We start from the raw sequence: 27,701 nt of genomic DNA on the forward strand, positions 1-27,701 counted from the left end.
TTTTAGAAATCATATGGCACGTTTATACATTAAGTATTTTTTTGAGTGGCATTAAAAGCTTAAAAATGTGCATTGCTAATTATTTTAGTGTCGAATCTACATTTGTCGTTATACTCGGAAACTAATATAAATCTTGTTCCATTCCGAATCATGGATCAGAGGATCGAGGACTTTCCTCAATTCTTAAGATTATATAAACCAGGACACTGCCGTACAAAATCACTTCAATTCTGACTTGAAATAAACTTCAGCTAAAATTTTATAAAGCAAAGTTACGCTGAATCGATCTTAGAAACCCAAGAAAATGTCGGTTTATATTTAGACAACTAAATACGTCACTCTCAAGGGGTAAAAAATTAAGATAATAAGAAATAAAATATCAGGTATTGCTGCTCGATTTCCAAGTTGTAATATTTAAACTTCAGCTTTGATGTCATTGTAAAGAAAATAATTTACTTCCTCATAAACCAAAATTAATTAACCAATCAAATAGGCATAATAAAATACAATTGACCTTTGTATTATTAGCTAAGAAGAAACGAAAAATATTTACTATTACAAATTTCAATACAATGAAAGTGTTTCTTTTTAACGCGAATTTTTAAAAATAACAAAATAGAATAATGAAACACAATAGATGTTATTACTGTGAAAAATAAGAAATGCCAAAAATCTTACATAATAAATTTCAATTAATTTTTTCTATGAAAATCATTATGCGCAGTTTGCGAGTAACGAGTTTTTTTAAGCACATTGTTATTTTCTTGTAAATATTACGAGTATGTCATATTTTCATACACACACCGTTTTCAGATGCAGGTATTATATAATAATTTTTGTGGTGTAATACATAACGTTAATATTTAAAAGCGGAAAGTTGCATAAAAATTTGTAATATAAGACAGTAAAAATGTAATATATACTTCATAGACAATAGTTTTAATGTAATTATTAAAATTGCGTTTGATAACAATTTAATGCCACGGAGATTTAATTTTATGTATAAAAAAATATATATTTTTTATTGCAAAGCACCATGAAACATATAATTTTCTAGCTCCACATAGCTATCACCGAAAGCTCGTTGAGAAGCTGGATGGTTCATGCAAGAAGAGCGTTTTTAAGCGCTGACAACCTGGACGCAATAGGCAAGAATAAGGACGCGATCGCGACTCTTTAAGCCACTCCAAAGTCACCGAGGATTAGCGGATTGTCTGCATATTTCCTTAGCAACTTTTAAAAGTGTTCATTGCGTAGACAATACACCAAGAGTGCAATGAATTGTATCACAACGCTCCTAGCAAAAGGAGAAAAGATATGCTAAGATATGAAAAATCTATAAATCCAAATTTGATTGTAAAGTTGAAAAGAATACACAATTTTTCTTACAAAGAAAAGTAAGCTCTCTTTGAACGGTTATAGATAGCTTCTTGTAAATTGAAAATTTAATACAAACTTATAACTATATGAAGCAAATATATACATCTTTGAATTCTGTGGCTTATTTGCTCTTTAAATGCTCACTAAATTACATGAATGCATACAGCACACATAGATGAGATTTTATATTTAGTAATGATATACAATATTTAATCATAGCACTCCCAATTGAATATGTTTCACATGAAAATTGTTTTCTTTTTACATTAAACTTAAAAGTAAGTAAATGTATCTAATAATATTTATAGATATCACATGGGTATGAATGTAAAAATCTTTGAATAAAAAATATGTATTTTCCTCTTTGGCATTATCATGAGAAAATATCAAACTTTGACCTATTGGCGAAATATTTTTAACCTGAACTATTCCATTCCTAGAAGTAAACTATGTAATTTTGCATTTTGCTACATACATATATGTATCTATATATATAGGGCTTTTTTGTCATGTAACATTGTGGAACTGCGTTCCGGCACCTTTTATTACAGTATTTTAATGTTTAAAAAACATTGACAATCTGCATAATATTTTATTTCTTTATTTTTACGTAAATATGACGTTATTATTTTAATTTTACTTAAAAGATTAACCTCAAGTTTAAAAATGAAATTTACTACTAAATCGCTAGCCCCAATAAAAAATGCAAAGATAAGAATTTTTTTACAATATTACAATTTTAAATGAGTAAGAATCAAATAAAGAACATCTAAACCAAATGTTGACCAATAGGAGAGCACAAAAAACAATTATCCCTTCTCAGAAGAACGCTCGTTACCGAGCGTTCCCACTGCGACACGATTTTATTGCTTTTGACGTGAATTTTTGACTTCTGAAAAGTTTTTGCGCCCTCCTATTGACCAAAATTCGGATTAAATAGACTTTAATCAATAAGAAAAGCTGCTGTAAATTTAATATATATGGTATTTTTGATATAATTTTTTTTTTCATATATATATTATCAAAGTCTGAACATTTAAAACGGAAATCGTTATGAGTTTTTAATCTTTATTTATTTTTTCTTCAATTAGTTTATAGCTATACTGCGTTAACGCATAATCAAAACGTCTGATGATCAAAGGCAGTCTATTTCTATTTAGATTCCATATATTACATGAGTCTAAAATAGACGAAAAAAAATAATATGATAAAATCCTATTATTAAAATATATACACTAATTTAATAATAAAAAATACATTTTTAAAAACTTCAATATAAGTTAAACATATTATTTTACTAGAATATATGATTATTGTCATGAGTTTTTAAATATATAATACTATATATATTTTACAGTAAAAAATTAGGTTTAAAATAATTTTTTAAATTACATATTTTTACAAGTAGGAGTCAAAATATATTATTCGTTTATTATTTTCATAGCTGAAATGTTGTTTCTGCATAAAATATAATGCCATTTTGTTGTTACAGTATTCAAAAATTATTTTTAGTTGCATTTTTATAAGCATAAAAATATTTAAACTATCATAAACTAGGATTTTAGCTAAGGACACCACAAAATTATAGCATCTAGTAAAAAAAACTGTATTTATTTCTTATTTTATTTGATTTCATTCACTTTATTTGTACACATGTATTAATTTTTCAGTAGTTTTTTGAAAACATGTACATGGTTTTACAAATATTTGTACTATTAGTTACGTTAGTTAAGTTAAATGATTTTTTTATGCAATTAAATTAAAAAATAACTATTCCTAAACACGGTGTAATGTCAATTAAATCGCAGTATTTTAATTATAATGTATAGATAACGATCTACCCATTCATGTACCGTAATACGTTTTTAAGACTGAAAATTCGTTCTATGTGAAAAATATCAAACGTTTTCTAAAATTATCCCCATAACAGCCGGGGCTTTATGTGCCTCGTAAAAGTTTCTAAATAAGCATTTGACTCTGGATCGATTGCAAAGTCTATAAACAAGTTGCCGGCCACGTATGTTGGTTTGCGAAAGCGGTTTATTATTAGGTGCTACGGTTATAATTGTTAATTTTATTAGGTGCTAGCTGTGGGGTCGCTTACTTCTTAGTGGGTTACTAGTATAGAAAAAAAACCTCATTTATTAACATAAAATTAAGAGTTGTTCCGCGCAACTTAAATATAAAATAAGATAAATGGCGAAAGAGTACAGTCAAAATACATATTAAAATTTGTATGTTAATATGCTGTATTTTCTTTAAAAATATAGATCTGTTTTAGCCATAAACAAAATTGACATTTTAACAAGACGAGACTTAATTCCTAACTTTATATTGAAAGACTGTCGGGTTAATCTCCTAGCGCCCTTTCGATTAATTTATCGCTTAAAACTTTATCGTTTCCTGATTTTTGGAGATGTCCTTTGGCACCTGTTGTTCGATATAATTATTTACAGGGCGTCTTTAATTGCAACGGAATTTACTTTTTAAGTACATTAAAAAAATATTTCGTATAAAACATTGTTAGTACATATTTTTCTGGTATGGCAATACAATTATTTCATTGTATTATATAATTTATACATAGAGATCGTAAAATGTCACCGGAAATTTGATTCAAGCGCGAAGCAAAGCAATAAAACATATTTTAAATTGGCGTCTTCTGATTTTTTACTGAAGATAACCGAAATTGAATAATTAAATTATTTTTCATGCAAAGAGCCACTGATATTGATGTAACTCTGTGTTGCGCAAAAATCGCGCTGCAAAAAATGACCCATCGATTAAGTGTAAAATGAATTTTGTTTCAGATTTCTGTATAATATTCTCAAGTGACATTATTTATTCTATAGTTATATATATTTTATTCAATTATTAAATTAATAAATTACATTTTTTTTTCAAATAAGGATGTGTAAAAAACCAATGAATCAAATAATATTAGAGAAATGAATAAAGTACGCGAATCAAATAAAATTAGTATTGTGGTATTTTAAGGCATTTATAATTTACTTAGATTTATATTAATTTTACTTTTTAAATTTATTTATTAGTATTAATGTCGCTATGCAAATTCAACAACACATTGTGTTGCTATAAATATTTTTAATAAAATATAATTATACTTGAGTCTAAATTTTATTAAAATTTCTATTTATGAATCTCTAAGAATGTTGATATTGAATTTTTTCAAAAGTTTAAAATTAATAAAAAAGTAAAATCAAATAAAAATCCTTGCTCTTGTTGTGCCACTTTACACTCACGCCAACCTTGAACGATATACATGCATCAGCCGCTGTAGCCATCGTATTGTGTATATCGCATTGCAAAAGACAGGTTACTCGCCGCAAATACCACATAAATAAATCTGCTGGGATAGATCTGAATACATTCTGTTCAAACATTTCTATCCTCTTTTCCATTGCACGTACCACTGAAAATGCACATCTCCAAGCGACAAAGGGTAATGTAAGAAGCTGATACATTTTAATGCAACGATAGGAAAAAAAATATATATTTATTTAGATTAAATTAAGACCATCGTGACCTAACAGATTACCCCAATGCGCCACGATGATCGAAAACAATAATTGTATTATCTAATACACAAAAAAATGTATATATATATATAACTCATGTATGAGAATCGGTCATGAATTTATTATACAAACACATTCAACAAGCACAAAGAAAGTAGTGAGACACATATATCATTATAAATTATTTTTACAGCTTACAATTAATATATGCACTCACTTTTTTATTACGTTATTAAATAATAAAATTATATAAATATCACTAATTTCGATCTCCCGGACAAGATTTAAATTTAAAAACCTTATTTATTTCGCTGATCAAACATACGGCCCGTGGGCCAAATTCGGCTCGTGATTTTTTCTAAGCACCGCTCAAGTCAAATATACTTTAAAAACAATAATACAAATTTAATATCATTGGGCACTGACAACAGTCAATATATTAACACATTTCAATATCTTATCTGAATAAACACACACGTGCCTAATAAAAATCGCGTTTAATTATAATAGTTAATCGTTTTCAGATTAAATGTTAATTTACTGGTGCCGATTATCAAAAGTGATTAAAGATTGGAATCGCTCAAAATAAATCTATATCAATATTTAATACATTTAATTTTAGAAAAAAAATGTAAGTAGAGGCAAATCTAGAAATGATTCTTTGAGCAGAATTACGATTATTGCTTGATTTTTTAAATTTAGATTGTAAAATATTTGTATTAAAATCCAACAGTGAGAATCTTTTAAAATATCAAAACACTAGATTAATAATTTCCAACCCAATGGATTGTTTTTAATTCGCATAAACGAAATTTACATAAACGAAAAAAGTATTTGTTAATTGAGAGAGAAATATATTTTTTTATAAATGATTTAATGACTGTACATAATAAACATAATCTGTCTACTGAAAGGGAGAAAGAAGGGACAAATTTCCGGGCCCTTTCTCTTTAAGGGGCGTAAGAATATATTTATAATAAAAAAATTAAAACTGACCTCAAATAATGAATCTGAACTAAACTACATATGTACTTAGTATATACTGATGTATTTTAAGTATAAGTTTTTTTATCCTTTTTACATATATATTTTACAATAAATAAAAGGAACGGAACATTGCCTTCAAAAGCACCCACTTTTTAGATAATATTTTCACAATAAGCATTATAATAGGACAGATTGTAGTTTTTGACGCGGCTCGGTTTGTGTTAAATTTTTTTGCACTTTATTGCTTTTTGAACGCTTAAGAAATATTTGACATGAGAGGAAATATTCTACGAATGTAAATTAGTAGTAGTTCATTAAGGTATTTGATCTGAAAATTCAGATCAGCAAGGAAATAACCAGCTGAAATATACACATTTTATATTTTATAGATTGCATTGTCGTTAATTTGCCAATTAGATTTAACCCGCCGTTGGTCGTGCGAGTGTTGCATACGCCGTTGGTCGCGCCTGAGCGAATAACCGCCTCTCAGTTTTTTCTGTTTTTAAGTTTAAATATTGAATATTTATTATTTTTTTTATTTTTGGTTTATTTTAGTGTTGTATATATAAAATAAATAAATTCTTTAAAACTTTTATTTATATAACGAAAGCAGAAAAATAAAATAATAAATATTTTAAAAGTAAAATATAATTTTTTTAGATATATGCCTAAAACTTTAAAAATAACATGAAAAAATATATATTATTTTTGATCTTCATTAATTGAATACTTAGTTATGCAATCTGGACATAATGCCGATGAATGTTCTTTGCATATTGGGCTATAGCACATGTGGCATTTGATGGTGATTTTGCGATTTTTTTCCTAGGGCAAAAATTACATTTTGGACGATTCTATTCACTTGGTTCTGGGTGATGAATTATCGTAGTGTCAGGTTTCTCTCCTAAATACTGCTATATTTTTATTTGCAAATTTTGCGATAAATTTGTTTAATTTTTTAAATTATCTAAAGAATCGAAAAAAAATTCAAAAAAGTTTTTTTATACTATGTATCAAAAGAGTTAAATAAAATATATTCATAAAATAAATTTAAAACATAATAATAACAACAAAAAAGTAAATAATAATAAAAAGAAACTACCAAAAAATAAAATTTCCAGCACGAATCTAACCCGCGTAAATAACGTTCTCTCTCGATCCTTGATATAACACAACTAGGGATTCCAATCCCGGGATCCCGGGATCCCGAACGATTTTCAATACCCGATGAGTCCCGGGATTATAAAACATAATCCCGAATTTTTCGGATTGGTTGATTTATCAAGCACAATCGAATTATTATTGACAACATCGTTATATTTCGTGTACAAACTTGCGCGAGATGCACGTGTCATCTGTGAATCTTTGAGGCTGTGAGTCTGAACGTGCTTTTTCAGCAGCAGGCTGCTTAGAAACCAAAATCAGATCAAGGCTAAATGATAAAATACTTGATGCTTTGATGTGACTTCGTGAGTTTTATTCAAAATAATGTTTTCAATTAATTGTGTCTATGAATGTACATAGGTATGTGCATACATTGTCAAAAGTTCATTTTTTTCTTCTCAAATAAATATATAAGACCTTCCCTTTTTTATTTTTATTATATTATTTTCTATTTTAAGTCCAAGACTAAAATTATACGTACTTTATACATTGTACGTTATAAAAAACAGATGTAAAAATATATTGTATTATTCATTTTAAATTATTTTTGTCGATAAAATAGCATGCAAATTATCCCGGGACTGGTCCCGGGATCCCGGGATCGACTAATTGCAATACCGAAATCCCGGGATCAAAATTTTGGCCCGGGATTGGAATCCCTAAACACAACTAATACGCAAAACCAAATGTATATCAAATTAGTAAACACGTGTTTGAGCCTGCAATATTGAAGAAAACATAATTCTTGAAAAGTAGAGGGACCTGCAAGTTAATATGTTTCATACAAAAAAAACGGCATCCAAAAAACCGATAGGGTGAGCGCTGCGCCGCCGTGCGACCAACGGCGGGTTAATGCAGTAAAATAAATAAATAATCGGATTGTGGCTCGCCGGCTTTCAAAAAATTATTAATCCAGCCTGCCGATCAAAACTCTAGTCTATCGCACTGGTCAATATCACAAAAAGCACTTTACAGCTCACTGCTGAAAATTGCTTTGTCCGCGATTTTATTTCTCAGAAACTTCATTGAATACACGCTACGTCAAATAATGCAATAAATTGTATCACAGAGCTTTTATAAAAAGGCACTATAAATATACTAAAATTACGGATAACATCCGTGCTTTTATACAAATATATAAATCCTCTTCAACGAGAATAAAATATTGCTCATTGTATGAAATTCACCTATATAGTGTCATCGGACTAGGATATCAAAGTAGAATAAAATCATGCAGTATTTTTTATTCAATTATATCTACTTAAATTTATTTTATGTTATTTTCACCATGAGCAATAATAAATATAATAAGTATACTAAAGACAAATCTTTTACAAATAAGTATTATCGCGATATTCTATAATTAATATGAAATGTGCAATTATTAAAATAATATTTTATAAATACATTCACATCTCAATCGCATAAATATTAAAATCATAAATTACATAAATCTGTTTTTAGAATATAATATGTCGCATTTGAAATAATCAGATTTATAATTTACTTTTTTCGCATAAGGTTCTTTCGGATAATCGTAACAGTCTAAAAATATTTAGTAATGTAAAAATATATTTCATTGGAATAAATTGGCGAATTGTGGTCTAATTTAGGAAGCATTCAAAACAATGTTTTCATATACTTATTGTTCCAAAAAAAGATTTTCAAACATATTTTTTCCGACAATGTAACAAATCAATGAAAGTAAAATAAATGGGACAAAAATAAACCATAATAATTTTATTAGTACTTGTAGACAACACAAAGGATCAGCCTATAAATTATTTTTAGAAGTAGCTTATTTTAAAAGCATAAATATACAGACGGATAATTGGTTATAAAATTAACAATTTAAGTTAAAATTTGCCCTGCATGATAATTATACTGGTTAAATTGTATGAACTTTAGGCGTAATAAGTAAATTTAATGAGTTGCGACTCAAAGTAATACGATAAACATCCATCTCTATTTCCTAGTACTTTTATTTTATTATGGGAGCGTTATGTTACATTTCGTTGTCTTTATTTAATTGTAACGACTCATACACGTCTATATGAATTAATATATTATATATTACTTTAAAACGATTCTTAGATTTATGATCAGCTATATTAGAAATGGCAACGTCACTAATGAGCGCGGACAAATGGGCGTGCGTCAAAAGAGCGCTGCCTTATAAGCGCTGCGTCATAAGAGCGTTTACCAAAGTAGCGCTGTAACAAAATAGCGTGCGTCAAATGCGCAGACAGCCATATGAGCGTTTGACAAAAGAGAGCACGTCATAAGAGCGCAAAAATACTTGGAGAAAATCAAGTAATGAATATTTTAGGAATTAGGTATACAAAATATATGTAAATTGTGAGAAATTTCAAAAAATAAAAATTCACGAGATATAGGTGGTAAAATTAGTATTTTGTGTGCCAGAGCGTAATGACGATTAAAATGATTAGTCAATGAAAACATTATTATTTATTAATTATTACGTACATTCGAAAGTATGGCTTCCCATCCCCATACCTACGATATACATATATTTTGTACTAAAATGAAACGCTGATTTTAAAGCTATCATTAGGTTTGTTCGGTAGTGTTTCATTTAATTGACAAATATATATCTACTCTACTTGCAATGAATGCATAAAGTTTAGGGCAGGTATAGACCTTTTTTTTGCTTTTTGACGCCATACCTTTTTTTGCTATTTGACGATAAACAGTTGGTTGGTTTTTGGGTATATATTTTATACGACAACACTCTATCTCGAATAACGACTGAGTACGAATATTATATAATATATTTCAGTTAATTAAACGATTATTGTTTTATATATTAAACTGTAAGAACATTAATCTATCATTAATCATACACATATGACATATGTTTGTATATCGAAAATTTAGGTTAATTTAGTATTTTAATGAATTATTGTGTTTAGTATACATACATACTATAGAGACAATTCAATCGGTCAAAATGGGCGATGGTCTTTTGGGCGATACAATAAAAATGCATTACAAATAAATGTGATGCAAATCATGATCTTATAATTAATTAAATAATTAACATAATTTAATACATATTAAAATATATATATATACATATACGTACATACGAAAATATAAGTAATATTTTTTAGAAAAGAATTGAAAGATGAAAACATTATTCGGTCTAAACAAAATATAATATACATACATAAGATATATGTAAATATTTACTTATCATTTGTGCATATTTAATCATAAAATATCACTTAAACAGTTTGATTTTTTTATTCAAGAACTTAAGAGAGTTACCCGATATCATAAAACACTTAGGCTTAAGTCGGTAATTTTATTATAAATACCTACCTGATAAATGTTTATAGTGGGCCCTTATGCGAAGTTTTTTTATGTTTTGAGCCTTGGAAACTACTGTGAGAACAAACTTTTGGAATTTCCAAAAATCGGATATTTTACAGTTATCTATTTTAAATTAGATAGGATAGTTATTTATAAATATAATAATACAGAACTAGCGCTGATAAGTGTTTATCGTGAAGTTTGCCCTTTACGCGATTTTTTTATATTTTGCGACTTATAAATTACTGTGAGAACAATCTTTTGGAATTTCCAAAAATTGCATATTTTACCGTTATCTATTTTAAACTGGATAAGGTAGTTATATATAAATATAATAACAAAGAAATAGCGCTGATAAATGTTTATCGTGGATTTGGCCCTTATCGTGAAATTGTTTTATGTTTTGAGCCTTGTAAATTAGTGTGAGAATAAGCTTTAGTAATTCACAAAAATTGCATTTTACAGTTATCTATTTAAAACTAAATAGGCTAGTTATATATAAATATAATAGCGCTCAGTATACTTTTGAATTTTGACTGAAAACGTTTGCAAAAAGTTTCGTTGCGTCTTTGAAAAGTATAAAAAAAATACCACGAATGACTTACAACTATCTATAACGATTAATCTTCTTTATAGAAAACAATTTAATCTATAACAGTTTCTAAATGTGCGTGCCACCAAGTAGTTTTTGAAGCTTAACAAATATGTAACATAAGGGAAAAAAATATGATATCGATAGCCAGGTAAAAAGGCAAGGACCCGGACAAAATATTAGAATATTAGACAGATTACTATTTTTTTCTAACTGTTCTATTTGTATAAATACTACCCGTTTTGAAATGGACAAAGCAGGAAATTCACAAAAAAATACTTTTATCGTAATCGCGAAAAATTAAAGTCTCTAGGAATAACACATTGAAACTAAATATTAGACTAAAAAAGTATTTAAAAAAAATCATACTGATTTACAAATTACTACTTTAGTTTTAATATCGTAAAAATAATTTTAAACAATTGCGTATCGTCCGTGTCATTCACCAATGTCATGCATTGTTATGCACCTGGAGAGCGGTGAATTTTTTTGTAAAGTGTTACAATTAGGTATTTAAAAAATTATAGGTAACTTCCTTTTTGATAATTATATAATATGATAAAAATGAATTTAGCAAAATTAATGTTTTACCCCTTTGCAATCACATTTATTTTCAGATTATTTTTTTTATCTTACACCTAGCTCTTAAAATTTATATTGTGCTTGTTTTCGACTTTCACGATAAAATGTAGTTGTCTAAAATAAATGAAAAAAAAAGGTTGGACGACCTTTGTATACCTGCCAAGTCGAGTTGATAATTATTTGTCAATTTAATGAAACATTACAGAACAAATGTAATGATAAATTCAAAATCAGCGTTTCATTTTAGTAAAAATATATGTATATCGTACGTATGGGGATGGGGAGCCATACTCGAGTATGTACGTAATAATTAATAAATAATAATGTTTTCATTGACTAATTATTTTAATCGTCATTACGCTCTGGCACATAAAATACTAATTTTACCGCCTATATCTTGTGAATTTTAATTCTTTGTAAATTTCTCACAATTTACTTATATTTTATATACCTAATTCCTAAAATATTCATTACTTGATATTCTCCAAGTATTTTTGCGCTCTTATGACGTGCGCTCTTTTTTAAAGCGCTCATATGACTCTCTGCGCATTTGACGCACGCTATTTTGTTACAGCGCTACTTTGGTCAACGCTCTTATGGCGCAACGCTTATAATGCAGCGCTTATATGACGGCGCTCATTTGACGCACGCTCTTTTGACCGGCTGCCATTAGAAATAGGTTAGCTTACTTTATGCATGAAAATTGTCTAAGTTTTTTTTTATAAAACAGTTAATCGATTTGTATCTGTTCATTGTCATATTTATATTTTATAATTATGGGCTCATATATTTGGTTTAATAATATTTATTATAATTACTTGAGCTTGTTATGATTTATGAACATATATTTAGGTCATCTCTATAACATACTGTGCCCTACTGGCAAATAAGCTCAATCGTAAAATAAACTAAATGGGTAATCATATTATATGTATATTCATACAATACATACACACAGCATGAATAAGGGATATGCAACATTTTCATCCTTGCCCAATACATTGTGATTTTAATTTATTTACTTAAAAATCATACCTTGAAATGAAAATCAGTTTAACTCAAACCCAAAAAAATGCTATGAACTTTTCGGTACAACAACCCTAAAATAAACTAAAAAGATCCTTTAGAAAAATTCTATATATTTCGCCAAGTGGAAAACCATAAAGTGTAATTTTAAGATCTTTGGCAGACCGAATAAAACCTTTTCGATGTCCTAATATTGCCCACTCCTACATCGTATATTCAATATAGCATGCAAGATTGGATGTTGGGGGCGTTTGTAACATGTGTCACCAACATTCGAACTGCTTTATAAGTAGATTCACAGCGAAATGTAAACACATTATATGTGTATAGTATACAAGAGAATATTAACCGATAAAATATTAGCAATTTTCTTGCAAGTCGGATGTAAGAATTTTTAACATTAACTGTTGTTTTATATAAAATTAATATTATATAGAACAACATTTATTTTATTTATATCGTCCATAAAAATATATAGAATATGTCTCAAATAATATTTATTACATATATATTAATATAGAATTACAGTTATTATTTAGTAATACATTTTACATGCACGTAATTCAGATAATTCTTCATCTTTTGCTTTTATTTCCTATTCAAGACGTTGGCGATTGTTAGATAAGTTTCAAGTATCTTTTCCGGTCCTTGGCTGCACGAAGCACTTCTTCGGCTGTCTTCCTTGTATGCATATGTTTCGCAACCGAGACATATTCTTTCAAGCGATCCTATTTTTACCTTTAATTTTTTTGCTCATATTTCGAATCATATGTGATCCTCCGATCAATGGTTAAAAGAAGTTCTCGATCGCGTCCTATCATGAAGCGAAATCATTTGAGACTATTGTATTATTTTTTAAGGTCCAGCTCTTGTATGCATTTAGAACGCAATTCTATCTCTGTAACGTCGTACCATAATTTTTAACGATGTTTATTCGTAGACGATGTATATCGTAGTGGGCGGTCGTTTGAGTTGGAAGTGTGCATATGTATCTGCGAGTTTGTGCGGCAAATGGCTATATAATTGCCAATCAGAGATACGATGATTAGGGTGCTGAGATAGCACTTAAACTCAACGACAGGTTAGTGACATTAAATTGGCAAACCAAAATAACACCGAAAATATAAATTTCTCAGACAAATTATCATGATTTATTAAGCAGTAATTAATGAAAAAATAATGTTTGTTATAGGACATCTTATGCAAACATTTTAATATTTCCATGATGTGTATGCTAAGTAGTATTTATTGTTTTTAATGTACACGTCTATATTGACGATCACACAGGTCCCCAGGTTGCAAATGGGGTAAAAAATTTAAGAGTCAGCTACAGTGGCGACGCGACAAAAATGATGACGGAAAATATCGTAGCAAGGCTTTCATAAGCCTTGACAGACAATTTATCTAAATGAAAATAAGGCTTTCATAAACCTAGGAACGCAACTTATCTATAAGAAATAACTCCGAGAGCAAATCTTTGATTGGAGGCAGCAGTACTAATCAGATTTTAAATCAACAGTATGGCTGTGAAACTGCGATACAAAAGGCAAGAGAAAATCACTGTACTAATTTCCCGAGAACAACTACCGTATGTTTGAAATCGGATATGACAACCATGAGATGAAAACAATGGTTCAAGGCCTCATGACAAATATAGCATTTTATATATTTTTTTTCATCGTAATATATTTTTTTAAATGAATAATAATAGGTACGACCTTTCTATGCCACAAATAAATATAAAAATTAGCCACCGTTGCGACATATTTTCTGTAATCATATTTTTTGCCAAATATTTTTAAAATATCTACTCATAATTAGTCGTGTTTTTATGCTGCTCAGTGTTGCCATTTTGTGAATTTTCAGTCCAAGTCAAAATCAATAAAATTGTGTCATTAGGGTGTAAGCACTAGATTATCAAGCGTTTATATTAGGACTTTTTTAAAACAATATTACGTGCTAGAATCGAATAAAGAACATCTCAAAAGCTCAAGCTTAAAAAACAATTATCCCTTCTCAGAAGTCAAAATTAACAGAATTGAATAATGCACATCTAAACCAAATTTTGACCAATAGGAGAGCGCAAAAAACAATTATCACTTCTCAGAAGTCAAAAATCCACGTCGAAAGCAATAAAATCATGCCGTCGCCGTCGCAGTAGGAACGCTTGTTACCAAGCGTTCCCACTGCGACGGCGCCTCTCTGCACTCTCCTATTGACCAAAATATGCTTAAATATACTTTAGTTAGCCCTCTTATATAATAATTTCATAGTAATATTAGTAAGAACAGCTATCATATTTTTAAAACATAGTGTAAAATCGAAATCCAGACAAACTATAGCGCAATATGTGGGATGCGATGTCTGTCTGGTCTTATTCTTCCGCTTATTTTCCCCTGAGATATGAATTGGCTTAGTTTGTATTTTGGACTAGACCTAATAAAAGTTCTTAAATTATTATTAATTTTAATACTTTCATTAGGTTAGGTTTGGGTTTGAACAACAAATGAACGTTTCGCAACTGTCAAATTGAGCTTCATATACATTTTAACGCAGCATAGAAATATATATCTACTAGTGAAAATGTATTTGGACTTTACTTGTGAAAATATAACTTTACCAAAAAATACACATTCACTGTAATATTTATACACCGGATGTAAATAAATAACGATAAGTATGTAAATAATAAGTATTAAAATCATACCATTTTACTAGCAATTACCAGATAATTTATATTTTCATTGATAAAAATATATATCTACTAGTGAAAATATATTCTGATATGATTTTATTGATATGACATATTTTAAAATATATTTTCGGGATAGATTCGAGATTGTTTATTCTATATTTTACTTTAGGAATAAATCTTTCAATAAACATTATTAATAGTGCCAGAGAATAGGACCTCTTCAGTTGAGAATTTCAAGGAACAGACGACAAAATTTTTGATATATTTCTATATCTATGATTACTTATATAAATATAAATTGATGAAAATGTGTATTTTTATTTTCATAGTGGTTGTATAATTGTATTTTATAATATTATCGATATGATAATTTCACGCCTATTCTATACTTGTTTGCTTGTATAGGAAAATATTCATAACATCTTTTATTCTAAGAATTAAAGTAATGTGATAGGTTTTTAGAATATATAATATTCCATTATACTCCATAACACGTTATAGGTCAATGAATATCATAAATAAGTAACGAGTTTATTGCTCACCCCTATATTTAGTTATGCGATCAAGAAGCGCTAGTAAAAGAAATGTATTATATATATTTAAAAATGTATATTCAGGTAAGACTCGAAATCATAATTTTAGATTCATAAACAATTATTTATAAATCAAAGGTCACTACTCTATCGGTACTAACAAAAATTAATTTTAAGATACTTTCTTATTCGGCTCATAGATGTCAATAGTTAATAAAAAATAAATTCCTAGTTTATTTATATTATTTCAAATAATAAAATACTGATGATTACTAATTTAGATTTTATAATTTTCTGTGATTTTCCTATTGATATTATACGGTATTAAAATAAATATTCTTAATAATAGAATTAGTGCTTCTCTGATATATTATATTCTATAAACGTCTGTTTAAATGGATAAGTATTTCAAATACATTGTTTTGATGTGACACTTTTGTCACATCAGATATAAAGATGTAAAAACGTTTTTCGAAAGCAGCTCTTAAAAAATTAAGATTTGATTGAATCTATTAAATTATCTGTATTAATATTGAAAATTATGGAAAATTCCATTTAACAGCCGCGGATGTTTTTATGTTTTTTATTCATGACAATTTTTATAGTTTTTTGAAGAATTCAATTTATCAGGGTTTTATTAGTGTATATAAAACGATAAAGCATTTATGTTTATAAAATAAAAGTATTTTATCACCCCGGAGTACTAATACAATCGAAATAAAATATCATAAATATACATGTTTAATAAATAATAACGTATGTGTACTAAAGCAATAGTATAGAAACTTTTATCAACATCTTAATATCAACACTCTTTTTCTCAATTCCAAATCCCTTACTAAATACATATTTAATTTGATTCTAAAATACATTTATACATAAATTAATTATTAATCGAAGTCTTCATTTCAATAAGCTAATCAGGCCTTTATGAATTATAAACGAATCTAATATATGGTTTACTAATATAAATTATTCACACGTCTATATTTACATTTGTATGCTTATATAATATAATGTTTAAATTATTTTAAATGTAGGAAACTATTTTAAAACGAGTATTTTTTACGAGTTCAAGGAAACTTTTTATAGAAGAGTATAAACTGTAAATTTAAGATATTTTTTAATGCGAAATATTATAATAACACAACGTTTTATTGCGTGATGTGTGAATAAATCAAGTTTTTACATGTGCAATTGTTTATTTAGAATATAGTAAAAACTGAAGTAATCGTTTTCTTTTATCTCGATTTTATAGTTTGTTTAAAATGTTTTCTTTATATAGCAATATTTTCGATCTTGAAAAAATATACATTATCATTTTGAAAAGAAAAGCAACGAAAAGCCTAAAAAACTGATCAAAACATATAAAATAATCAGAGACTCTGAAGAGAAAGTTCGTATTATAATTTTATCGATAAACTGTTGGAATAGAGGTGACATTTAAAAATAACATATCAATCAATCGCCAAATAATTTTAAGTGCTTCGTCTCTAGTAGCCATTTAAATAATAAATTATTGTTAAATGAAATATATCAACGAATACTGTCTAAAGTTAATGATTACTTATTAACGATAAAAGAGGTATCTCACTAAATTTAGTTTGAATACGAATACTGTATTTTTCATCAACTATATAATTATTGAAGATAGACAGATTACTCTCTTGTACTAATTGTATTAAAATATTTATTAGTTGTTAAATAAATATGTCTACGAATGCTATGTTCGGATAGTAACTACTTATTTATAACAAAAGCAGTATCTCTAAATTGATATTGACTATAAATGTTGTTTGCAAACCAAAGTATAAATTATATATAAATTATTCTATCATTAAATATGTTTCATTAATAAATTAAAATATTTTGTTCTAGAAAATTATTAAAACAAATTATTAACTTTGGCGGCTAATGTGTGACACAGACAAAAAATATCGAAAATTCAATGACGCAATGAGCCAAATCCAAATCTATGTTTCTTATATTTCTCTAATACTATCACATTTTTAGGTTTAGGACTTACTATATAACACCATAATAAGCCAATAAAATTTGACAAGTGTAGCACCGGCGTTCATAGCGGGAACGTGTGTTACTAATAAAAATTAAAAATATTTTAGAGCTGTTTTAAGACTATTGATTAGTTGATTTTTTAAGTTTTTTAATAAAACGCCCTATGTTTCACAATACTCTCAGTAATCTACTGTATAAGTGACCCAGAAAGCAACCATCGAACAAAGGTGTTTTGTCAATCAAAACCCGAGAAAAGTAAAAAGTGTCAGTGTCATATGACAGGAGAAGAGGAAGGTCATGAACATTAAAATGTATTCATTTAAAACTAAATTCTGCTACTTTACGACTTGAGCGTTTTCAATAAATACGTGGATTATATTTAACGATCAATAGGACGATCCCTAAAATATTTTTACAGTTTTATTACATTTTACGACATCGTTGTAGAAGCTCGAATGCGAATATATAATTACGAATTTATATGCACCACGTGCTTAGAGGCAATGGACACTTACGTTTAATGTTTTAATACAAATCAAAATAATTATTGCCATGTTAATGACGTCATAAAAATAATCAGTATGTCAATGCTCAAATATAAAAGCTCGTAAAGATCCACTTTGTGTGATTGATACACTTTGGATATGTATGTATATATAGCATTTACGCTCTACGTGATATATTTAATCATCTATATTATACTACTTGTATATATGTACATAGTATTGTATTTCGTCACCTAGATTCATATTTTAAATGTCTAAAAATATTTTTTGCCCTATATTTGCATATAAATCAGTCGATTTACCTTATCCTTCGATTTACAGGATAGAAACATTCAACGAAAAAGAAGACACGTATTGAAGACGATCATATAAAATTATGAAATGGGTTCTAGGATATAAAAAAAGTAAAATCAGTAGTTTCTATATCATTATTGAACAATAGAAACAGCAATAGACTTAAGATGCACCATTGCGGTGCTCCAGTAAAGATAATAAATCGTTCTAAAAATATTTTAATACTTAAGGAACTGATATCTGTCGGTCAAGCAATATGTAAATAGCTCAATGAGACCTTCAGAAACCCCTAATTCAGATATATTTTTTACAATCATTTTTTTTTTAATTTGTGTATATACAAGTAACGTCTACTTGTACACTAGAGTCAAAGCTTAAAAAAACATTAATGATTGGCGAAAACCAATTGCTGTTTATTAGAATTAATAAGATTATTACTTAAATCTCAAAAACCATCTCCCGATGAATCTTTATTTCTTGACGATTCCACAAAAATCGTGATCTTTTGACTAATCAAAAAATCAGCTAAATATCAATAAAACAGAAGTTATATTATTTAAATATGAAACTACATATTTATCAGATTTCAATCATATTTTAAAAATTGATCATTGCATCTAAGTTCTTACCTTACTCAATAAATATAAATAAAAAACTCTAATAATATAAAAATACATGATAAATTAATTGTAATATCTAAATTTAAAACTAATTAATAATTTTTAAAACACATTGGAAAAACTATATAAAACTATTTTAATTAAAAATCGTAATCAATTTTTTGTATTTTTTACAAAGTATTAAACGTATTTTTAATTAAATATTAGAAAACTGGGTTAAATGTATCAAGCAAATATCTCTGAATAAAAACGACGCTTACATTTTAATTGAAACTGCAAACTATAAATGTTATACTGATGATAATTTAATTTAAAATACACGGTAAATAAAAATAGTTTGCCTTAGAATATTGCAGCTTTGATATCATGTAATATTAATTAAAAAATTCGGTTGACAATTAATAAATAAGGTAAAATGCTGGAAAATCGTTCTTAATGAAAATATTTTCAACGTGTTTAATTTTAAAATGTTAAGGTTTCAAGATAATTATTAAAACATTGTAAAATATTTTATTACAAATTTATTTAAATTGTATTTGTATAATATCAAAGTACCTTAACTATTTATTATATCATTGGTTTTTAAGGAAAAATGTAGGCGCAAAAATGAGCAAACATCTTTTCAATACAATCAAATTTATCAAAATCCTGTGCCATATGTATTCGATAAATCATACGAGCTATTGCATCATACGTAAAGATCAGATTCAGATCAAATTAAACACGAAATACTACTACTATAAATATGAAAAATAACGAAATTACTATCAAGAAAAGAAAGTGTCTTCTTACACTAGAGATACCATAATTGATAGAAGATCATACTCAAAAATGATAGCACTACAATAAAACATATACATATCTAGAAATATATACGATCATCTCAAACTGAAATTAATTCATCTGACAATGAAATTAATTCAATTCATGAGTAAAAGATGGTTTGAGAGATTTAAGAATACAGTCCTCTCATAATCTTAAATATGAACTTGAATCTAGCGATGCAATTTTTGCCAAAATTAAAATTCCTACAAAAAAAATGCTTAACAGAACATATTTAGTTTGAGCTGAAAAAACTGCTTGTGGATTCAAAGCAACTAAAGATCGAGTGACATTATTATTATGTAAGAAACGGTTGACAATCTACCATACTCCTAAGATATGATCATTGAAGGGTACAAATATTAATAATATTCTGGTATTGGAGAGCAAGCAAAAAATCTTGGATAACTGCAGCAATTTTTGAAAAATGGTTTTATTGTATGGCCCCAGAAACAAAAAACTTCATAATGATAATAAAACTTCCATTTAAAATGCTTTTATTGTTTGATAACGCACCTGATCATCCAGCTTCCCAAAGTTAAAGTTGTATTTATACAACCCAAATTCGATAATCCAACCGACAAATCAAAGCCTAATATTTAATATTTTAAAGGATATCAAATAAAACATTTTTTCAAGATATTTTTTTAAGGGTTAAAAAATATGATTCGATCACAATTCTACTATTACATAATAATACTTAATTAACTTTCTCATTTATTATCGAGGTACATTTGAACCATAAAATTAACCATAAATCATTTTAACGTTTTAATAAATATAATTAATATCTAGTTGATTTTTTATATTTTATTAAACGCAGAAAATAATATTTTTAATACTTTTACTATATTTATACATAATAAATTTAAATTCGGTTACTTTGTAGCATATTTCATTTTTTTTCTTATTTCAAGGTGTCGATATTTTGCGATTTTAATTTTATTACAATTTTTTATTTATTATTTTACGTCGATTCCATACCATGACTAATATAAAAGCAGCTAAATATCAATAAAATACAAGCAATATATGTCATATTATCTAACGATACATAAAATAAATTTAGGATTGATATACAATATATATTTTATTATTTATTACCATTATTTGCCTATAATATGTCATCAAATACATGTCATATTTAAAACACATTGGAAAAACTATATAAAACTATTTTAATTAAAAATCGTAATCAATTTTTTTCATTTTTTACAAAGTATTAAACGTATTTTTAATTAAATATTAGAAAACTGGGTTAGATGTGTCAAGCAAATATCTCTGAATAAAAACGACGCTTACATTTTAATTGAAACTGCAAACTATAAATGTTATACTGATGATAATTTAATTTAAAATACACGGTAAATAAAAATAGTTTGCCTTAGAATATTGCAGCTTTGATATCATGTAATATTAATTAAAAAATGCGGTTGACAATTAATAAATAAGGTAAAATGCTGGAAAATCGTTCTTAATGAAAATATTTTCAACGTGTTTAATTTTAAAATGTTAAGGTTTCAAGATAATTATTAAAACATTGTAAAATATTTTATTACAAATTTATTTAAATTGTATTTGTATAATATCAAAGTACCTTAACTATTTATTATATCATTGGTTTTTAAGGAAAAATGTAGGCGCAAAAATGAGCAAACATCTTTTCAATACAATCAAATTTATCAAAATCCTGTGCCATATGTATTCGATAAATCATACGAGCTATTGCATCATACGTAAAGATCAGATTCAGATCAAATTAAACACGAAATACTACTACTATAAATATGAAAAATAACGAAATTACTATCAAGAAAAGAAAGTGTCTTCTTACACTAGAGATACCATAATTGATAGAAGATCATACTCAAAAATGATAGCACTACAATAAAACATATACATATCTAGAAATATATACGATCATCTCAAACTGAAATTAATTCATCTGACAATGAAATTAATTCAATTCATGAGTAAAAGATGGTTTGAGAGATTTAAGAATACAGTCCTCTCATAATCTTAAATATGAACTTGAATCTAGCGATGCAATTTTTGCCAAAATTAAAATTCATACAAAAAAATGCTTAACAGAACATATTTAGTTTGAGCTGAAAAAACTGCTTGTGGATTCAAAGCAACTAAAGATCGAGTGACATTATTATTATGTAAGAAACGGTTGACAATCTACCATACTCCTAAGATATGATCATTGAAGGGTACAAATATTAATAATATTCTGGTATTGGAGAGCAAGCAAAAAATCTTGGATAACTGCAGCAATTTTTGAAAAATGGTTTTATTGTATGGCCCCAGAAACAAAAAACTTAATAATGATAATAAAACTTCCATTTAAAATGCTTTTATTGTTTGATAACGCACCTGATCATCCAGCATCCCAAAGTTAAAGTTGTATTTATACAACCCAAATTCTATAATCCAACCGACAGATCAAAGCCTAATATTTAATATTTTAAAGGATATCAAATAAAACATTTTTTCAAGATATTTTGTTAAGGGTTAAAAAATATGATTCGATCACAATTCTACTATTACATAATAATACTTAATTAACTTTCTCATTTATTATCGAGGTACATTTGAACCATAAAATTAACCATAAATTATTTTAACGTTTTAATAAATATAATTAATATCTAGTTGATTTTTTATATTTTATTAAACGCAGAAAATAATATTTTTAATACTCTTACTATATTTATACATAATAAATTTAAATTCGGTTACTTTGTAGCATATTTCATTTTTTTTCTTATTTCAAGGTGTCGATATTTTGCGATTTTAATTTTATTACAATTTTTTATTTATTATTTTACGTCGATTCCATACCATGACTAATATAAAAGCAGCTAAATATCAATAAAATACAAGCAATATATGTCATATTATCTAACGATACATAAAATAAATTTAGGATTGATATACAATATATATTTTATTATTTATTACCATTATTTGCCTATAATATGTCATCAAATACATGTCATATTATCCAAAAATAAATTCGCAATATGTTAAAATTATTCAAGGGTTTGAATACGATTTTTATATGTATTATCATTGTTTTTCTCTCATATTCAACGACAGCATCCATTAAAAATCATAATCTTTTGAATTAATAAAAATTAAACCCAAATTATATAAATTATTTTAGTTAAATATAAAACCGCTGTATGTCACATCTTTATCCGAATCCAATTTTTTTTTAAATTTAAAACTAGTAAATGATCTAATTTTGATCAAAAGTTTATTACAAAGTTACGCTTCTATTAAATAAAATTATAACTTTAAAATTAAGATTATATGTAAAACATATTTTATACCGTTAGTAATATATCATATTTTACTTCGTTACAAAAAATATTTAAACATACACTATTATAGTTATAAACAAATATAAATCATAGTACTTAAAATAAATTTAGGATTAAAACATAATTTTGGTATAGCTAGTTAAAATAATCTATTGTAATATTTAAAAGCAATAATTTAATACTTATTTAAAATTAATTTAAATAAAATAGAATATACCTGTGAACTATTATTTTTATAGAATTTAAATATGACACAAATCACCTCAATATCAATTAAAAAAAAATGTTTTTTTGACTGTATTGCTCCAGAAAAAAATATATTAGATATTTTGTTGAAATCTAATAAAGATGATTCGATTACAATTCTAGAAATTGAAAAAAACATATTCAATTTTAAATTATCTGCAGCATATTGTTTAAGTTGCAAGGATATAAAAAATTATTATAAATGCCTGTTAGAAATTTCTATGCCCAGAAATAGTTTCCCACTAAGGAACAAAGAAATTGATCATATTATAAGCATATCCAATTTATTAGATGATTTTTAATATTTAAAAAATCATGATTTTTAGGAATTATTCGGTCAATATTATCTGATTGATATATTTTGTATATAAGAACTTTAAAGTGAATCTTTCAGTGATTCCGAAGAACCAGATTTATTTACTGTTAAAAATGTAAGCGAAGTATTTTATTTAACAAAAAGATTAGAAAATACGGTAACGAAACTCTCGATGTTAATCAGCTTTTAAAATCGAATGAGAAATGAAAAATATTTATATGCAATATAAAGTAATTCATAAAAAAATTACTATAAATAAAAATAATTTTTTTTATTACATATTTATTTATAATAGTTACTAGGAATCGTTCTTCGCTAAATTTACCAAGAAATTTAAATATTTATAGTGATAACAAAAACGACTTTGAACCATTAAGTGCGAAAAAGAGAAAAACAGTTTTATAATCAAGTTTATGAACATATTATATACACATTGATTTTTTTCATTACTATTTATGTTATAAAAACATATGTTCTATGTACAGGCATATAAATAAATAACAAGATCATAGTTTTATACGCGTTTTTTTACGTATCTTAACATAAACTACCGTAGTAATACGAAATCAAATATTGCGCACTCAAATTTGCACACAGCGAAAATTCTGAACATATATATTTTATTAAATAATTTTAATTAAAAGTAAAATATATTTTCGCTATGTGAAATTTTTGTGTGCGCAATTTTCGTTTGCGCAATAATTCGGTCGCTAATGTAAAGATACGTTAAAAATCGCGTAAATAATATGATCTTGTTATTAATTTATATACAACATATACTTTTATACCATAAATAGTATTGATAAAAATCAATATGTATATAAAATATTCATAAATTTCATTATAAAACTATTTTTTTCTTTTTCGAAATTGATGGTTAAAAATTGCTTTCTTAATCATTATAAATGTTTAAAATTCCTAGTACATTTGGCAGAGAACGATTCCTAGTTACTATTGTAAAAAAAATTGTAATTAAAGTTTGATTTTTATTTTTAGTCATTTCTTTATGAATTACTTCATATTGCATATAAATATTTTTCATTTCTCATTCGATTTTAAAAGCTGCTTAACATTGAGATTTTTGTTACCGTATTTTCTAATCTTTTTGTGTAATAAAATACTTCGCCGACATTTTTAACAGTTAATAAATCTGGTTCTTTGGAATCACTGATAGATTCGCTTTAAATTTCAGATATACAAAATATATCAATCAGATATTATTGACCGGATAATTTCTAAAAATCATGATTTTTTAAATACTAAAAATCATCTAATAAATTGGATATGCTTATAATATGATCAATTTCTTTGTTCCTTAGTGGGAAACTATATCTGGGCATAGAAATTTCTAACAGGCATTTTTATATTTGCAACTTGAACAATATGCTACAGATAATTTAAAATTTAATATGTTTTTTTCAATTTTTAGAATTGTAATCGAATCATCTTTATTAGATTTCAACAAAATATCTAATAAATTTTTTATTGGAGCAATACAGTCAAAAAAACATTTTTTTTTAATTGATATTGAGGTGATTTGTGTCATATTTAAATTCTATAAAAATAATAGTTCACAGGTATATTCTATTTTATTTAAATTAATTTTAAATAAGTATTAAATTATTGCTTTTAAATATTACAATAGATTATTTTAACTAGCTATACCAAAATTATGTTTTAATCCTAAATTTATTTTAAGTACTATGATTTATATTTGTTTATAACTATAATAGTGTATGTTTAAATATTTTTTGTAACGAAGTAAAATATGATATATTACTAACGGTATAAAATATGTTTTACATATAATCTTAATTTTAAAGTTATAATTTTATTTAATAGAAGCGTAACTTTGTAATAAACTTTTGATCAAAATTAGATCATTTACTAGTATTAAATTTTTTTTAAATTGGATTCGGATAAAGATGTGACATACAGCAGTTTAATATTTAACTAAAATAATTTATATAATTTGGGTTTAATTTTTATTTATTCAAAAGATTATGATTTATAATGGATGCTGTTGTTGAATATTAGAGAAAAACAATGGTAATACATATAAAAATCGTATTCAAACCCTTGAATAATTTTACCATATTGCGAATTTATTTTTGGATAATATGACATATATTTAATAACATATTATAGGCAAATAATGATAATAAATAATAAAATATATATTGTATATCAATCCTAAATTTATTTTATGCATCGTTAGATAATATGACTTAAATTGCTAGTATTTTATTGATATTTAGCTGCTTTTATATTAGTCATGGTATGGAATTGACGTAAAATAATAAATAAAAAATTGTAGTAAAATTAAAATCGCAAAATATCGACACTACAAAGTAACCGAATTTAAATTTATTATGTATAAATATAGTAAAAGTATTAAAAATATTATTTTCTGCGTTTAATAAAATATGAAAAATCATATCTATTAAAAAGTTAAAATATCAATTTTATAGTTCAAATGTACCTCGCTGAAGAATGAGAAGGTAAATTAGGGAAAACGTTTTTTGCCGAAAGATTACCGTTAGAAAGAAAAACACCATACAACTTACAATAAAAATTGCAGTAGCTTGAAGTCCGCTTAATTACATAAAAATACATAAAATGACAAATGAATGCAATATTGAATTCGAATATTAATAGACTTTTCCGTTAACTTATTGGCAGTTCTAATAAAATTATTTTAAGCAAAATCTGAACAAATGTTTTTTTTTTAAATTTAGATATACTAATGAAAGTGTTTTTAATAAATCGTGCTTATCTAAAAATTATTTCAAAGTATAATCAATTTAATATCTATAATAAAAATGATTTTAAAGTTTAATAAATATTTCAAAATTCTATAAAATCGACTATTAAAATTATTTCAATATAAAAATAAGGATTGCTTTAAACGAGTATTTTAATATCTTTATTGCAAAAACGTTAAATGTATAATTTATTTAATTTCAAATCTAAAAAATCAGATGAATATTTACGAAAAATAAAAATCAAATAAATGAATGTACATATACGTTAAATAAAAATATGGCTATAGAGCCGAAGGAAAGTGACTTACTTTGTTTGTAGCCCCAGAGTCGAATTTCTAGCAGAGTCCCGCGAAGTTTCAGAGAGGAAGAGCCGCAATAGGAGGCGACCGCTCCGTCCGGGAAGTCTGGAACGACTGAGCGCTCTCGGGAGAGCAACTGACCAGCTTCCAACTTTTCCATCTCTTGATTTACATGCGCGCGCAGCCGAGCTCGAATTTCCAGCGATAATAATTACAATTATTGCAATAGTCGAGGAAAATCATATACGCAGTTAAGTAATAATCAATTATGTCAATATTTTATTACGAGATGATATGATTTGGTATTAAAAGTAGAATAGACAGGTGTGTGCTTTTGTACTTTAAATTGCTACAAACGCGAAAACGCAAAGCGCACTAGTAGTTAAAAATGGCGTATAATATCGAACTCACAGGTTATGTTTTATTTGGTAACTATGGTGTTAGCTTAATTCAAATAAATCTTAAAAATAATAGATATATATATATACAAAACAGTAGTGAAGTTAATAAAAAATATCACTCGCAAACAATTTTGTAACGGATAAATAGCTAGCTCAGAAAATTCTAGAAACGGGCGATTTTCAGCATTAACTAAAATTATAAGTATCGAATAAAAAAATCATATACATATATATACAACATATAAGTATT

General features: G+C 26.4%; 1 protein-coding gene across 1 annotated transcript in view; it reads right to left on the reverse strand.

Moving 5' to 3' along the window:
• Positions 1–27,287, reverse strand: part of LOC148233973 (PDF receptor-like) — a 109,311-nt gene extending 82,024 nt beyond the window's left edge. The window contains exon 1 of the mRNA XM_088187292.1: positions 27,060–27,287. The gene's annotated coding sequence lies outside the window, so the exon portion shown is untranslated. The remainder of the gene's footprint in view (positions 1–27,059) is intronic.
• Between the last annotated feature and the right edge of the window lie 414 nt (positions 27,288–27,701).

The sequence above is a fragment of the Plectrocnemia conspersa genome, unplaced genomic scaffold (assembly GCF_051122295.1).
Source record: "Plectrocnemia conspersa isolate PC_06_02 unplaced genomic scaffold, ASM5112229v1 ptg000006l, whole genome shotgun sequence".
NCBI classification, from domain to species: Eukaryota; Metazoa; Arthropoda; class Insecta; order Trichoptera; family Polycentropodidae; genus Plectrocnemia; species Plectrocnemia conspersa.